Source organism: Canis lupus, chromosome 20, assembly GCF_003254725.2.
Source record: "Canis lupus dingo isolate Sandy chromosome 20, ASM325472v2, whole genome shotgun sequence".
Classification (NCBI taxonomy): Eukaryota; Metazoa; Chordata; class Mammalia; order Carnivora; family Canidae; genus Canis; species Canis lupus.
Window position 1 is genome coordinate 30,644,887 of NC_064262.1, and position 17,844 is coordinate 30,662,730.

Sequence of the window (17,844 nt, forward strand, 5' to 3'; positions counted from 1 at the left end):
GACTCCACTAAGAGGAAGCTTGTTAAGCTCCTAAGAATTTTAGATGTCGAAAACATTCCTTGTGCACAGGATTCAGTGTTGTATGGTTCATTAGGATATATTTTTCGTTGACCCTGGACATTTTTTATTAACTAGTAGAATAAGACGATCATATGATGTTGGAGTAGGAGGATTTATCTTAGTGACTCAAAAATGCTGGTTGCATTGTAGATATAATTATTGCAAAGCTAAGAATCCAGAAAAGAATTGCCAGAGAAGGAATTAAAAATAAGATTTTAAATGAAAATACCCACCTTGATCCTGAAAGAAAACAAACCTATTGCAACAGGAGCAGTTGAGTAGCCTCAAGCATAGAAAACCCAAATACAACTCACTGGAGTCAGTGTGAACAAATTCGAGGTCAACTCTTTTAAACCTTGTCTGTACCACAAGGCTTTCAATCAAGGAAATAAAGTACGTGTTAGTTGTAGTCTCCAAAAAATCAATCAAGCAGTCAGTCAACCAACCAACCAGCCTACCTGGGGACTTTTGCCTCTGGCTAAATTGGGGTGGTCTATGAAAAACCAACACTTCTTTAAAAACAGTAGAGAAGCCAAATTAAACAAAATCTGAAATGTTCCTAACTTGAAGACATTAAAGAGTTGCCAAGAAAACCAAGACTCTTAGAGCATAGGGAACTATAAAGTGGTGAGCCAACGTTCCACAACCTGCTTTTCCCTTAAGGGATCTCTCCAACTTCTGGTTTGAATGAAAGCTGAGAAATCAGGCAAAAGATTGTGCCTGGGAGCAGAGAAGGTGGGAGATTTTTTTGGCAATCTCTCAAGGCAAGAGAGAAAAACGTCAAAGTCTAGGGATGCTAAAGCAGCTGGGACTTGATGGGATGTGATCTCAGAAAGAAAGCAGGTACTAGATATTACCCTGATCTTGGGCAGTCTTGTTCATTCCTGAAGGCATTTACCTAATTTTTATGCTGTGGAGGTGTGAAGCTAGGAAGTTTAAGAGCAGATCGCAGAAAAGTTAAAGTGCTAAAACAAACAACAACAAAAAAGAAACACCTGAATCTTTTCCATTTTTTGTTGCTTTGTGCGGGTGTGGGGACAGACATGCAACATTATGAGCAGTGGAATTCTAGTAGGGTTGTTTTCCTTTTGTCTTGGGGCCTGACTCCATAGGCCCCCCAACTTGCTTTGTGAGAAAGAGAGAGATAAAGAAAAGAAAGAAAAGAAAAAAGTAAGTAAAGGTAAATTGCTCATTGTGACAATTTCTCCCAGGGCTAAAGGTAAAACAATTGGAGTTCAGCATTCATGAAGGGCGAAGGAGACTGGTAAACACTATAGACTTTCAAACTACATCCGAGAATGTGAGCAAAAAAGGCAGAGCAGATCTTTCAAAATGTCAGCCACAGTGGAGTCCACTCAATCCCATGGTGGATAAAGGCAACCTGACCTATCCCAGGCTGCCTCCCATAGCCTAGGATGAACTCTTCTGGAGGAAGTTACCTTCATCCAGTTTCTCTGTGATTTTTTTTTTTTTTGTACATGGTACCCGTAATTCAACGTAAAATCCAAGAAATGGGACTGGAAGGAACAACCAAAAATCTATTTGTTTGATTAGAATTGGACGTCAGCTGATTAGGAATAGCTGATAAGGCTGGGACTCTTAGGTTCTGCATCTTCCCTGCTGCCCTGTCTTCTCTTACTCCTGGCTTCATCCATTAAATTACCATATTTAGGCTGTAGGCATTTGGATTTGCAACCATACTTTGTAATAAGGAATTTGTCTGGTTTTATCTAGATGTTTGGTGTTCTAAACACCACCATATGGATCTGCACAGAAAGAACTTAGACATGTTCCCAGTAATCTGACTTTGGGATGATTTTCTTTGTGTAGGAAGATGAGTAGAGGGGTTGTGGGGTGAATCTTGATATAAACAGAAATGCTTGGTTTTTATTATTCATTTTTGCTTTAAAGTTTGCTAGTTTTTGGTGAAGCCCCCATCTGTGACTTTATCTTTGAGTTCTGTCTTGCAAAGGGGAAAAAAAATCCTCATGAGTGCCTACAGGGGAAAAATAAGAAAAACAAGTTCAGGCAGGCTTAAATAAAATTACAATTGGCCCTGTGAGTGGCTTCCTGGGAATGTGCAGTGTGCATTTTTGACATCGACTGCTCGTGTCTCTCTCAATGACAAAGGATCAGGGATGAGATAGGCCTTTGTAACCCTGAGTCAGCTTGCTCTCTGTTCCAAGTGAAGAAGACCCATTACTTAAATTCTGTCTGTCTGTGGGTCTTCCCTCCCTCTCTCCCTCCCTCCCTCCCTTCTTTTTTTTCCTTCCTTCCTTCTTCCACAAAGGAGGATAGCCTCCCACTGTAGCATTATGGTTTCTTTGAAGACCACATGTTTCTTAAGGCTGCAGACTGAAATAATCCAAGAGCAGAATTTTAGATGCAGAGTGAGTATACAGTTTACCCCGAGTGTTTTGGAATCCCAGTGCTCTGAAGGGTATTCATAGTGTGGTCCTCAGTCCCACATTTGGCATCACGCATGAGCTTCTTAGAAATGCAAATTCATGGGCTGCACACAGACCTGGTAAATCAGAATCTCTGGAAGTGGGACTCAGGAAGTTATGTTTTAAGAAGCTATCTAAATGATATTTAAGTACATTAGTATTTGACAACCACTGCTCTAGTGTATGGATGGTAATTCATATCATCAGCAGGCCGTGCAGAGCTATTTAAGCTGTGCCGGTGGGGAGGATCTTGGTGCCACATCAAGAAAACATTGCAAACATTGCCCTATCCACTTATTTGTCTTCAAATCTAATGTACTTAGGGTCTTTGGACAGTCTTTCCTTGGCCAGAAAATCATGATCTACCTTGCCTATTAGAGGGAATTTTTTTTTTTAACTGTTGGGGAGATCTTGCCTTTTCTATAGACTTTTCCTCCTCCCACCACCAGTTCTCTTGATACTGTATAAAAGGTCTTTGTTAATTGGAAGATGAATCCAGAGCCTCAGTTAGATGATAAAGCAATCAAGCATTGAGAATAAATCCCTTCTTTCTGAACAAAGAGCAAATCATGTGCCTTTAAGAGTGCCTTTAAGACTGGAATGAAAAATGACCTAAAATGACAGACCAAAATCATGGCACTTGGAAAGAAGAATCAACTTTCAAAGGACAGTGGATAGATACATGGAACAGAAAGTTGAACTTTTAAAGGCATCCCTATGTGCATCATACATTTATTATTTTTTTAATTTAATACTATTATATATATATGTATTTCTCCATATGTTTCAAATATTAACTGTTAAATAAATTCTTGGTCTAAGACTTCCAGCATCCACTAGAAAATGGTTTGCTTATGTTTATTATTATTATTATTGCTTATGTTTATATAATATATTATATATAATATATATTATATTATATTATATATTATATTATATGTGGCTTTATTAAAATAATGCATCTGTGTTGTGATCTCCATAGGTTAAGTGATTTATTTTTTTTGGTGCCTATTCTGTAAGGTTATAAAAAATGAAACCGTTGTTCTAGGAGAAGTTTGAGATGATAAATGGTTTTAAAGGTCTTATTGTTTTCTTCGACGCACACTTTAAATGATTTGGTGAAGTGAGTAGAGACTCCTCTTGCTCCCAAGAAAACACCTTCGAGAAGAGAATCTCTATCTACTGCTTAATCATTGCTGGTCATTTTTAGTAATGCACAGGTTTGTGAATATGTGCCCTCTGTTGACACTTTATTAGCAGGCAAGTGATTTGGTCGAACTTCCTAGCAGTACAATCAAGAAGGAATCCAAACAGGGAAAAACTAATGCTCATCAGTGATTCATCAAACATTATTGAAATAGTCAGTTAGGTTCTTTATGTGTAAAATCTCCTCTTTTCCCCCCCTGCTCTTCTACTGCCGCATCAAATAAAAGCAGTGATTCCATCTGGTTCTACCTTATTGGGCTTTGAAAGAATTTTGAGAACAAAATAACAGAAACAGAAGAAATGAAGTTGTACATTTTTGAGAAAGGATGACTTCCTGGAATTGGGTATTTATGTCTAAGATGTTCATGAAATGTTGTTCTTGCTAGGCTGCAATTTATTCAAGTAATAGAATAGTATCCCAGTAAAAATACCAAAGTACCTTAAATGCAAAATATAAGGTGTATTATTATCCTACATTATTTGTACTTAATCTCACTTCCAAGTTGACCAACTAGAAAGAGATGCCAGATAGTGTTTATGTGAGAGAATTAGCTTTAGTGAAAATATCCTGAAATGAGAAATTCTAGAGATTTGTTGCCTCGTTGAGTATTGCTCAAAAAAAAAAAAAGAAGAAGAAATGTCCAGAGAAGAACTATAGATCTGTATAAATTTTGTTTATTTGTTCAGTTGCATTTGGAAATCCTTTGAGCTGTAAGGTTTGAACTAGGAATTTGACATAAATGAATTTGCATTCCCTGTGACTACAGGCAAGTTTTTTTATGCTTAGCTTTCTTGTGATGGGATAGCAATAGAATATTTGTTACAGGACTGCTGAGAGAATGAAATGATAATGTAGGCAATGTTCTGGGTACAGGACTTGGTACATAGTAAATGCTCTTTTATGGTCTCTTAGGATATAGTGTTATTTGGTATATGCTGAATTTAACATGTCTTAAATTTCTTATAAAAATTAGAATGGTACTTGTATAAAAGGTGGCATTTACATGTCATCTTCCAGGCAGCAGGACATTTGGGATGAAATGACAGAAATGAACCAAGCCCTCTTTCCTCCTGATTGGTAGAAGATCTGTTCTCGAGAGCTTATGGCTGAGTCGATATCGATTTCTAGTCTGGAATTTAAATGGGGATGAGATGCAGACTCAGGGCAGTGAGATGTTCCTGGACTACTCAGAGAAGCTTAGGAACCATTTAGTTATTTAAGACAATTTTGGCTGGTTAATGGACAATGCTCTCATAGGAAATGAGGCTCAAGGGGCAAGGTCAAGTCAGAACTTTCAGAACTGTGATTGTGGATGGTGGTGGGGCTGCAGGTGGAAAGCAGGAGTGAGAGTATCATAGCCAGGGATAGTGAAGAATAAAGGATCTAAAATGTGCTGGCAGACAGCGTGAATATGAACATGGCTCTAGTGCATGAAGACCGACATGTGAGTCTCCTGCTCACAAAGCAATGGGAGAAGGGGAGTGCTTTTGAATAGACCCTGTTGTCTCTGGAATAGCTATTTCTTTCGGATATATTCTTGCTGTCATACTCTTTCCATTCTAGATGACAATGTATGCCCTTCAACCCTTCCAGGAGTCTAAGAATTTTATTTTATTTTATTATTTTATTTTATTTTATTTTATTTTATTTTATTTTATTTTATTTTATTTTATTATTTATTTATTTTTTGAGTCTAAGAATTTTAAAGAAGAGGTTCTTGACATCCATGCATCAGGAGACACGTGTCACCTGTAGAGAAGAGAATGCCACTCGGTGTCTTATCAGGCTGCTCGGTGTGGCTCTGGTGGTTAGGAATGACAGAAAATACACCCGGGGAAATCCCTCAGACCATGGGGCTCAGGGTGGGATCCTTCTGAGCACCTGTCACCTGGCATTGGCCCTTAGGGTCCCGTATCCAAAACATAAAGAGTGGAGTTCAGAAATGGATTGTAAAAGGTCCTACTTCAAATCTTTCAGCACAGGAAGCATCCCGACACGGCTTCCTGCAGGGTGCCAGATAGAAAGCATGAGTGAGAAAAGGAAGAATTCCTGTCTTTGGGAATTTTGGAGGAACAATTACCTAAATTAGTTCATTAGTTAGTGTATCCATAAATTGATTAAGTACTTAAGGACTTATTTTCTGCCAGGCAAAATGCTGGATGCTAGAGATCCTAAAGTTAATGAAAATAATGTGGGTCTTGTTCCTCGTGGTGCTTACAGCCAAGGATGAACACAGCCAGCTAAAACAAAAAATGGGGTCAGCATGTATCCAGTGATAAGTGGGAACAGAGGAGGTGATGCGAATAAAACTAAAGAATCAGAAAAAGGGGAGGAGATGATGCCTGTAAGCAGGTGCAGAAGAGGTGGAGTGAAGTGTAGGAGGAATAGCAAGTGCACAGGCAGGAAGGAACAGGCATTCACAGTACTTGGAGACCTTACAGAGAGAATTTGAGGGAGGAAATCTTGTGCCTAAGAGACTATAGCAGAGGACATGAGGAAACGCCATGAGGCTCTCAGAGCTAGCACAGGTAAAATTGGCTAAGAATGGACAGAATGAGGACAGTTCTGGAAGCCAAGCCCAGGACCAGAGTCCATCTTCCTCTAGCCACCTGTTGCTTGCATATAGTACTATAGAAGTCCTTTTACTCAGCTCAATTGTGACTTCTCTTTGGTCAATTGAAACATTTGGTTAAAGAAACAAAAAGTTGCTTTAAAAATAGGAAAAAAAAAATTAGAATGCTATGTAAAAATTTTGTTTTAACTCCGGATATTGGAATGTGCATCTGTTTGCCAATCCTTTGTTGAATCTATACCTTAGTTAAATCCAGATTTGCTATTTGGAGTTTCACTTCCACTTTCTTATATAAATAATAGTCCTAATGCACTGCTTACAGTTTCCTCAAAGTGAAGCAAAAACACGGACACTTGCAAAGTAATCTAAGGCATGATTCTTTTGGAGTTTTACCATGTTTTTCCCCAATTATAAAGTTTCCCATATCTAATATAAAGCCAATTATTCTTATGAGTTGAGTTTATCATCCTAAGGAAGCAGTGGATGCAACAGTTCTCTTTTATGCATTTGTATTTCATCAATTTTATGTTACGCTTATATCATGTGAATATAATCGCAATTATGAGAGGCTTGAGAACGGATATATAGATTCCTGGTTAAACAATACAGCTGAGGGGCACCTGGATGGCTCAGTGTTTGAGCATCTGCCTTTTGCTCAGGGCGTGGTCCTGGGATTGAGTCCCACATTTGGGCTCCCCTTGAGGAATCTGCTTCTCCCTCTGCCTTTATCTCTGCCTCTCTCTATGTCTCTCATGAATAAATAAATGCAATCTTTAAAAAACAAACAAAAACCAAACAAACAAAAACATACAACTGAGCTGATGGAAGTAGATTGTATGATGTGCTGGGAAGGCGCTTACACAACAGGTGTTCTGAGCACCAAGGACAATCACTCATTCTGATTGAAAAGGAAATGGAGAGCTTGGGTTAATCCAGCCGTGTGATTAGCTGATTGTCAGTAAGAATGTTTCAATTTTCCTACTGTCTTAGTAAAAGGGAGTTGATAATCAAATGTGAACAATTTCTTTTAAATTTGAATTGTAGAGTTTCCTAAGTTAATATATAGTTAGCCTCTGTAAGTATGTTGGGTCTTTCTCAATTTTTTAAAAAAAATTCCATAATAACTGTAATACATTAGTCCACGTAGCTATTGTTGAACTTGAAATACGTATACATTTATTAATTCAAGTGATTAGTTGTGAATTTGTGTACAGGGTAGGAAATATCTTCGATTAATTTAGGCAAACACCTGTTAGTTAAATACTTGTTTGTAAAATATATTTAGATGTGGATTTTCCCTGAATTTGGTTATGAATCATTTTGCATGAGTGACCCTCTGTCAAATTTAGTAGTGCGAATTCAAAACTCTCTTTGTTAGCTACCTGCTACTTTTTTTCTTTTTTTAATGTCCACTTCTGAAAGTTTACTTTCTACTATAGTGCATTGTGAGAATTAGGTTCTGGGGAAGAACAAATAGAATTAAAGACTTAATCTCTGATCTCAGAAGCAATGATCTATTGAAAGATGGTGTGTGTATTCACAGAATCAGGTGGATAGGCATCAACATCTCAAAGCATGCTAGATGAATGATATATAAATATGGATGAGAGTGATCAAAGAAGCATCATAGGAAAACTGAGGGTATTTTTCTTTTTATAGTTTGATACATTGAGAAAATTTGATTTTTTTCAATCAAGAAGCAGAATAGTATAGTAGTTAAATGGTGGGCTTGAGAGCTGTGCAAATCTAGATTCAGATCTTGGCTCCACCACTTAGTACTAATGTGCCCTTGGGGGAAAAAAAAATTCTCTGTCACAGTTGTTCACCTGTTTTATGGAGATGGTGGGATCCATTTCCTATGTTGGGAAGATTAAATGAATTTTTACATTTATAGCACTTAAAGTTTGAAATATACTAAATTTCACAAATGCTAGCTGCTGTTATTGTTATTATGATTATGGTATATTCACAATTATATATAGAATAGTAGAATTAAGCTTGTATTACAACCTAAATTCTAGTTTTATATCTGCCTATAACAAGTTAGCTGATCATGGGAAATGGGCCAACATCTGAAGTTTATCATTCATTAGATAATGTGTAAAATCCTTTTCAACTCAGATATGAGGCTGATGATGCAATTGAGTCCACAATTAAGCAGCTTATTTGGGAGCAATAAAATGGAGTATTTAAGACCATGTCCTTACCTCCTTCCCCATCTTATCCCATAAGCAAAAAATCATCTCAAAATATATTGAAGACTTGAACATAAGATCTGAAAGCAGAACACTCTTAGAGGAAAAAATAGGGAATAATCCCCTTGACATAGGTCTTGGCAGTGTGCTTTTGGATTTGACACCAAAAGTACAAACAACAAATGAAGAAATCAAGATGTAGAACTATGTCAGACTAAAAAGCTTCTGTACAGCAAAGGAAATAATCAACAAAATGAAAAGGCAACCTATAGAATTGAGAGAAAATATTTGCAATTATGTATCTGGTACAAAGTTAATATTGAAAATATATAAGGAACTCCTACAGCTCAATAGAAAAAAAATGTGATAAAAAATGTGCAAAGGAACTGAATAGACATTTCTCCAAAGAAGATATGCATGTGGTCATCGTGAAAAGATGCTCGATATGGAACCAAGTTAAGTACTGGTCAATGGATGAGTGAATAAAGAAGATGTGGGATGTATGTATGTATAATGAAATATTGTGCCATGAGAAAGAAGGAAATCATGTTATTGGAGACAACATTGATGGACCTTGAGGGCATTTTGCTAAGTGAAATAACTCAGAGAAAAACAAATACTGGGTATTAGTTATATTTGGGATCTAACAAAGCTAAACTTTTAGAAACTGAGATGAGAATGGTGATTATCAGGGCCTGGGGTAGGGGAAAATGGGAGATGTTGATCCAAGAGTACACACTTCCAGTTAGAAGGTGAATAAGTTGGGGGATCCCTGGGTGGCTCAGCGGTTTGGCGCCTGCCTTTGGCCCAGGACATGATTCTGGGGTCCTGGGATTGAGTCCCACGTCGGGCTCCCAGCATGGAGCCTGCTTCTCCCTCTGCCTGTGCCTCTGCCTCTCTCTTTCTCTGTGTGTCTATCGTAAGTAAGTAAGTAAGTAAGTAAGTAAATAAATAAATAAATAAAATTTAGAAGATGAATAAGTTGGAATCTAATGTACATTGTGGTGCTTGTAGTTAATAATACTTCATTATATATTTGAAAGTTGCTAAGAGTAGATCTTAAATGTTCTCATCATAAAAATGAAATGGTTATTGGACACCTGGGTGGCTCAGTGATTGAGCATCTGCCTTGGGCTCAGGGCATGATACTGGGGTCCTGAGATCAAGTCCTACATCGGGCTCCCCATGAGGAGACTGCTTCTCTCTCTGCCTATGTCTCTGCCTCTCATTGTGTCTCTCATTAATAAAGAAATAAATTCTTAAAAAAAAGAAATGGTTATTTATTATATGAAGTGATAAAAATGTTAGTTAAAACTTGGTGGTAATAGTTTTACAGTATGTAAGTATCAAATTAACACATTTTATAATTTAAACTCACACAATGCTGTTGTATGTCAATTATATCTCAAAGCTAGAGGAGGTGGCAGTAAAAGACCATGGTTTTAGGAGTTTGACAGATGCTCATTTGGTGCCTGATTATTTAGTTTGCTGTGGGACCACAAGTGGATGGCATAACTCCTTTGATATTATTTACTTCATCTGCTCATTTAAAAAGAAGATAAAAATTATACCCAACTTCTAGAGTCGCTCACTAATTAAATGAGGAGACATGTCATCACCCAGCTCAGTATCTGGTACACAGTAAACTCAACATGGTGGTAGTGGTGGTGGGGATGATGGTGGTGGTAGTGATGTGCTGTGTTGGATATAGGGCAAGGGTTCAGTAGGTTTTGGCCAAATGAATGATTAATAGAGCTTTCCTTTTTTTTTTCTAAGTTAAGTGGCTCACAGGAAGCCCTTCTAAGGACATATAGAATTTTATAACTTAATGGAGTGTTTATTTATGGTTTGGATGTATTATATAATCACTTCCCTCTTATTGCAAATCTGCCCAGCTTCCCTCTGCCTAAATGACATCAGTATCCATATTAAGAAAAATCCTTGCCTGGCTCCAAGAGTCTTGCCCACATGTCTATCTAAGATTTATTGATGCCAGCTATTGATCAAGAGCATCAGTGATGGGTTTTTAAGGTAGATGTTCTCCTCAATTTGTTTGCCACTTTGAAAATTTTCAAGAAAGCTATACTGAACTTGAGATTTTAATGGATCTCCTCTGTGAATTTGAGCCAGAGATGGATGTACATAAAAAAGTAGTACGAAATAGGAGGAACCCATTAGATGTTCTACTTTATTTCTACTCAGAAAACAGTTTTTATTTTTCCTATAGTCTGTGTGTTTTCATTCACAGCCTCACATTCTGGGAAACAGATGAAGAATTAAAAGAATCTCAGATTAAAAATCTTTTTTCTAGACATCAGGATAATATCCCCTAAAGGTGGGTGGCCTTTTAAAATGCATACCCTGTAAGAAAATGAATAAAATTTGAACTGTGTTAATTTTAACATAAAATACTTCAGAAATGAAAATTATACATCTTTTGGCTCAGATCTATGAAATGAGCAAAATGTATGGATTAGGATGGACTCCATGATCGCAGAGTTGTTTGGTCTCTTTTGTTCACTTCTGGGTTCCCAGAACCTAGGACAGTGCCTAGCGTGAATATACAACATAGATGTGTTGATTAGATTTTTTAAAAGAAGTATCCCATTCTGGCATTTGTCTTTCTCCGTAAAGGAACCAAAAGGCAGCCTAGGCTTGCACGTGCCCACCCATGAAGCATTTGCCTTGCTACCTCACCTATGGAAATGAAATGTTTACTTTGATATAGCAGGCGTGTGTACCATTCTTCATAAACCTAGTTGGTGGTAAAAAATTCAGGGTTTTTTTTTTTTTATTACATCATGAAGTATATAATTCTTCAATACTGCATCAACTCTTGGATCACATGGGGGTCTGTGAAAAACTGCCTTGCCATCACATCTGAATTTTTCATTTAAAAATCAACTCCAATAACACTCAGTCATTTATAAGTTAGAGTCTCTGGAAGCGTTGGTGGCTGTATTTGCATACTTTATCCATTAAGCATGTTTTTAAAGGACTGCAAGTTTATGGCTTGCAGTTACTTCCCATCGGGCTTTGGCTAGAGACTGGTATGCACTGGACAGCCTATGTTTCAGCAGAAATCACAGAGGAAAACATGTGCATGCTGATGGTTTGCTGCTGGCGCACACAGTCATCCTGTGGCCGACTGGTGGATAAGAGGTGATCCTATGATGTATCACTGCTTTCCTTCTGTGCCATTGATTCTGTTTGGTCAGTATGGTTCAGCCATGCACTATGTATGTTACCCTTTTCATTTCAAGGAATACTATTTTTACCCCAGATTTATTTGTTTGCAGGCAATATAAAATAAAGGGAAAAATAAAACCTCTGATCCATGTTACAGATGAGAAAAACATTGTAACAAACAATACCTCTTTCCTTTGGCATAACTATGAATGTTGTCGTTAGTAAAATGTTACTTCAAAACTGACAGGGAAAAGTATAAAAAATGTGATTGGGGGGTGGGAGGGAGTGGTTAAGAGATTTGAGAGATTTTTTATTTTAATGAAACAGAAATCTACTGCAAAAATGTTTCAAAATAATTAGGCAAAAATGCGGGAGTGAATTGAAGAGAAATTATTCTTTCTGATATCTCTTTGGGATGAAGCAAGCATTTATTTATCTAGAGTAGCTCTAGTATGAGTCAGTCAGGCATTAAAGAAGATGGTTTGAAAAGACAGTTTGAATTTATTATTAGAACCTGAAATGGAGACAAGGTAATGTATATCAGGCAGTATTTTCAGTGGTGGAGCAATGCAACAGTATTACTCCGGGGGTCTTTGTGGAAAACCAGGATGGCGTGATTATTTTCACCCTCGTGGGTCAGATTGATAGACACTTAGACTTATCCCATAGGGCACCACCCCCAGCCCTCACGCCACAAGGAGGAGGAAGAAAAGAAGAAAGTCTGTCTGAAAGGCAAAGACTTAATCATGGGACCTTTGGTTCTTGCTAAGTGTTTAATTTGCCCATTCTTTCAAAGTGACTACAACATAGAGATTTTCTTTGAGATTTTGCTGTCAGTAGTGATTTGGAAGAATAAATATCCAAATGCTGAGAGCTGAACAGTGGGATACAACTTTGAAAGATTCCCAAAGGGAAGAGTGAATGTTGGGAGAAATAGTGGGTACAAATGAGATGGATATTACCCAACAGCTGTCAAGTTGACAGTTCTTCCAGCAAGTGTTTTGGTCTCTCTTGACCTTATAAGTAAAAAAATAATAATAATAAATGTGAGACATTTTTAAAAATCATCAAATATAAATGATATGTGAGGTGATGTTGGTAGGTGGAAAAATCCAAGAAGGCATGTTGTCTAGTGTGGCCATCCATTAACTTTGTTCTTTTTGTACGTTCCACTCCTAGTAGAATGATGTGAGTTTTATGTACTAGGGGCCCTTGTTCTTTGAAAAACATTTCTTAAGGATCCTGTGACCCTTCTCAGTTGCTTTGCTGTGAAAATTAGAATTCATCCTTATTAGACAAGTGACCTATACTCTGTATCCTGCTTATGAAGTATTGATAAACCATCCTCAAAGGCTTTTAAAAGAGTGTCTGTTTAGATAAAAATTCCACAAAGAGGAATTTGGCCATAATCTAACTTTGTACTCAGTTTTTATCATTATTCTATCAGCATGTTGTAGATAATTCATATGGGTTATCTATATAGTACTTTATTAACCTATACTATTGTAGACAGTCCACATGTATTATATGCCAACATGGATACATATTCACACACATTTTCACCCACTCTTTCCTTTTCTCAGGTAATTATAATAGCTATCCCGATTTTCCTCTGTTACCTAAATTAGCTTCAGCACTCATTTATTGGGTACCTGCAATGTTCCAGAAGCTCAGTTGGCTCTGAGGATTAAAAATGAGGCCCCTGATTTCTGGGAGCTTTGTGGCAATGGGGTAAACAGAGGTACAAATAGTATTTTATTTCTTCCCTAATAAAAATAGGCAAGGGGCAGGGGGTACACGAACGGAAACGTAGTTTATTTATTTATTTTTTTGGAAACGTAGTTTATTTTATATCAGGCTGGTCATGAAAAGGTAGCAAGAGAAAACCGAGTTGGCATTAGAGAGTCAGTAAGTGCTCACTGCAAGGGTGAGTTTGCCAGGTGTTTGGGGCAGAGAGAGCAATGTCGGCAAAGGCACCAGGTAGGAGTGGGTGCTTAGGAGATGGGGATTAGTGCCTTTGGTGTGACAGCTCTGCCACTGGCTAGGTTTGTGGCCACAGACAGGATATTCTACTTTGTTGAGGCTTCTTCCTTCACTAACAAAATAACAAATCATTTAAAAATAACAAAAATATATATTGAAAGCATAGGTGTTAGCTCCTTTTTAAGAGAGTGTGTATGGGAAAATGGGTTGGAGAGAGCTCGTGGCAAAAGACGGGGCCAGTCTGGCAGGCAGTGAGCACCGGTGTGCCATGCTAGGGCATGCTGGACCAACTCAGTAGTTAAGGGTGAGTCTGCAGAGGTTTGAAAATTGAGAGAGCTTCTACTCTTCTACAATGTGTTAATTGTTAATCACTGTGTTGGGAAAAGTTAAAATACTAAATTATCGGGCCTATATCATAAAAGGAAATTATGAAGCCAAGAATGTTGGATGCAGGAGCAGAAGGAAGAGAATGGTAATATTTTGGTTTTTTTTTTTTTTTCTTTTTTTCTTTTTTCTTTCTTTCTTTTTTTTTTTTTTTTTTTTGGTAAGTGTATTCAGGAAAACCAAGGCTGAGACAAAGGAGCAATCTTATTTTAGAGTACTCAAGGATTATCGCTGCCCTGAAACTCACTGCCCTTGAAACTATTGGCTTAATCTCAAAGGATGAAAACTTCTGGAAGTGGTAAAAAGAGATCTTTGATCAGCAGAGTACATCAAACCTTTTATGGATGTAATCCCTACAATGTTCAGTAAAAGCTTCCAGTCATCAAAGAGCCTGTGACTATTATCTAAACTTGATGGAGGTAAGTGCAGGAAGCAGAAACATAAAAAAATACCAGATGAGATTTACAAAAATATGGTGAAGAGTAAAGTGCTCTGTTTGGGGAGATAATGATGTAAAAGAATAAAATGCAATCTTTTCAGTTAATGTGGTTTGTAAAAATAACAGAGCAAGCAGGCAGCTTAAGAGAGGGAGGAAAACAAAAACAGCCTGTAATGCAGCCACAAGAAAGCAGAACAAAATGAGGTACACTCTGTAAGAATCCAGTTTACTCAGAAGTAAGACATACTAAGTAAAAAGTGTGCTATATTTAGAATTTGTGGGGTGGAAATCCAAAAATAGGTTTCTATATTAAACTCCGCCCACACTTCCTCTCTGAGCAAGAGAACTAACATTTGTTTAGAAAATGGCTTCTGTGTTTCAGCCATGGGACCTAGTGCTAATAAGTGGCAAAAAAAAAAAAAAAAAAAAAAAAAATCATTTTAGACATTTCAGTAAACTGGTTACTTACTGGGTTGGTGTGATGCAATAGTATCCTTGGCTTTTTTATACTGCAAGCCTGCAGTTGGGGGCTTGAGGGGTGTGTGTGGCTCTGCTCTGCTTGTCTCCTGTTGGTGCCCAGGGTGGAGGCTTTGTGGTTACCTGGATCAGGTTCTTCTCAGGGTAGTCAGAAGCTCTGGGAGTGACAAAGCATAAACTTGTTAAGGCATAGGCTTCGTAAGGTACTCTGTATTCCATTCACATTTCATGCAAGTCACAGGATCAAGTCTGACATCAAAGGCAAAGGGAGGGATTTTTCTCCTGTGAATGTTGAGAAAAGGAAGAGAACGCTTGCTCAATAATAACCTACTTTCTCACTTAGCCCCTTGGTGCCTCTATTTCCATACCTGTACAATGGGTATAATGATGGTTACCTTAGTTGTGGGGATCTGGTATATAAAATCACATGTAAGTGTTCTCAACAAATAGTAACATTTTTATCATCTTCTTGACCATCTCACACTCATACCCAGCACATTTGTCTGTAGATTCTCTCCTGCCCGCCCCACTACCCTGGGAGCATTACCATGGCAATACCTATCACGTCAACAGAACTGCCTACTGGAGATGCTTTTGTCAAACCTTGCTTGTTTGCTCTGCTAGGTGTATCTGGCAAAGACACTTAGAACCTTCACTTCTCTAATTCCCTGTAGTACCTGAAGTTGTTACACCTGTTCCTGAAAATTCTCCTGCCGCCTTACCTCCTTCCTGCTTGTGTTTCTTTTAATTCTTTCTGCATATTCAGTTCCTCCTGGTGAGACTCCCTTCCTATACAGTTCTGTAAGTTGTTACCTCCTCATGTGCTAACTAGAACGTAGCTGCTTTTAGAGATTTTTAAATTTTTGTTTCTTTTTCTAATTCTCTGACAATGATAGTTGGAAGAAATCAGTGAAAGCTTCTTAAGCCTCTTAAAAGAAGGTATTCATGAAATTTTTAACTGATGCCTTCTGGTTTATTTGTCATAAATTAGAACCAGAATATTTGTGAATGTTGGGTCCCTGGTGTTTGGCAAACAATAAAGTTGTGTCACTGTGAGGTGTTCAGAGTAAGAGTTTATGAGAAGCGCCATATCTAGACCTCAGGGCTGTCATCTCTTTAGCAACGTGATTTGAAGCTTCCCCATTAAATAGATTTTTAGCTGCAGGAGGAAAAAAGATTTTCAACCCTTTACACCTCTGGGACAAATGAACTACCCGAAAATTGTCAAGCATGTCCAATTACTTAATTACAAAAGTATTCTGTTGATATTGTAATGTCTCTGGGTTGCATGTGATGAGGACTTGAGTCTGCCTCCCTTCTCCCATGAGAAAATTGTAACTGTCCAGAAGATCTGATTTCAGTTGTGGCGCATGTGTCCCAGGGAGGACTGCTCATTAAGAGTAACCTCAGCATGCAGGGGCATGTTTGCTTCATTTGATTTTTAGGTGAGACGAAGCTTGCCTTTCACATCTACCACTTTCACTTTCTTCTCAGTCTCCTTCTTTCATACTACCAAGTTCCCATTGAACCACTTCTCCATTTCTTCCTCATTGTTTATCATGGGTTTGGTAGCCAGCATTCAGAGCGACAAGGATAAACAAGCAATGTTGTTAATGTTCCCCAAGAGTTTACAAGCTGAATGGAGACTCCTAAGATGATCTGATGAACTTACCATGCAAGACATTGGTCAAAGTCGCTCTGATGGTTCGGTAATTGGATAGAGAAGGAAGACTAAGAGTCCTTGGTAACCTTTCTGGACTGATTAGCAAGGAAACTGGTGGTGTTGCTAGTATTCTAGATAATGATGAGGACAGCTACCATTTATTGGATTCTTTTTCTTAGAATTCTCTTGTTAACCCTGTGAGGTAAATATCACCTTCCCCAATAATCAGATAGGAAACTGAGGCTCAGAGACATTAAGAAGATATATTATGAGCCCATTGCAATTAAATGACACAGCTAAAAATTGAAATTACTCGTGTTAGACTTTGAGGGCCCATGTGAAGTGATATTAATTTTATTGCTTTTTGTGTAAGATCTATAAATACTTTTGTATTTTGTAAACACATTGGTTTTGAAATAGGTTATTGATACATTAGAAAAAACCCACACCAGTGATGATAAGGACCTAAATTCCATTGGCAATAGAACACAGGGTTGAATGTGAATTATATTGTTAAAAGCCATCAGGATTTGGCCAACTGCTGGTTCTAATCATAAAAAGAGAAGAGGGTGAATTTCCTTGAGTTGCCTACAGATTAAATGTTGGGAACATAGAAATGCCATAAATAGGGGTGCCTGAGTGGCTCAAGGGTTGAGTATCTGCCTTGTCTCAGGCCATGAAACTGGGGTCCTTGGATTGAGTCCCATATCACGATCCCTGTGAGGAGCCTGCTTCTCCCTCTGCCTATGTCTCTGCTTCTCTCTGTGTGTCTCTAATGAATAAATAAATCTGAAAGAAAGACAGACAGACAGACAGGAAGGCAGGAAAGTCCGGCCCAGCCATGAATAGGACTGGCTCAGGTAGAAGGAGGAGGTATTTTGAGCATAAGATAGAGGGAGCAAAAACAAGGTAGATTTTGGGCCCATTAAATGAGGAGTTTGGTACTCACACAGAGTGCACCATCAAGCAATAGGGAAAATAGGACATGGATTTAAGGGAAGAGGAGCAGAGAAATCTAGAGAAAACCACATACAGATGCTTATTAAAGTGACTCAGATGGACACAATCACTTTGGAGAGGGCTGACACAAATGGAAAACAGCATACATTTGAGGTGTAAAATGAGGAAGACAGAGCCAGAGAAGGCTGTGGAAGGCAGTGGGACATAGGGGGAGTGATATATTACATTTATGTTGCTGTGTAACTGATTACCACAAACTTAGTGAGGC

General features: G+C 38.0%; 1 protein-coding gene and 1 non-coding gene across 20 annotated transcripts in view; both read left to right on the forward strand.

Annotated features, from left to right (window-relative positions):
• Positions 1-17,844, forward strand: part of FHIT (fragile histidine triad diadenosine triphosphatase) — a 1,380,560-nt gene that overhangs the window by 691,089 nt on the left and 671,627 nt on the right. The gene's annotated exons all lie outside the window — the stretch shown is intronic.
• Positions 1,052-1,186, forward strand: LOC112666127 (small nucleolar RNA SNORA55). The gene has a single exon (XR_003140752.1). It is a non-coding gene; the product is annotated as a small nucleolar RNA SNORA55 (small nucleolar RNA).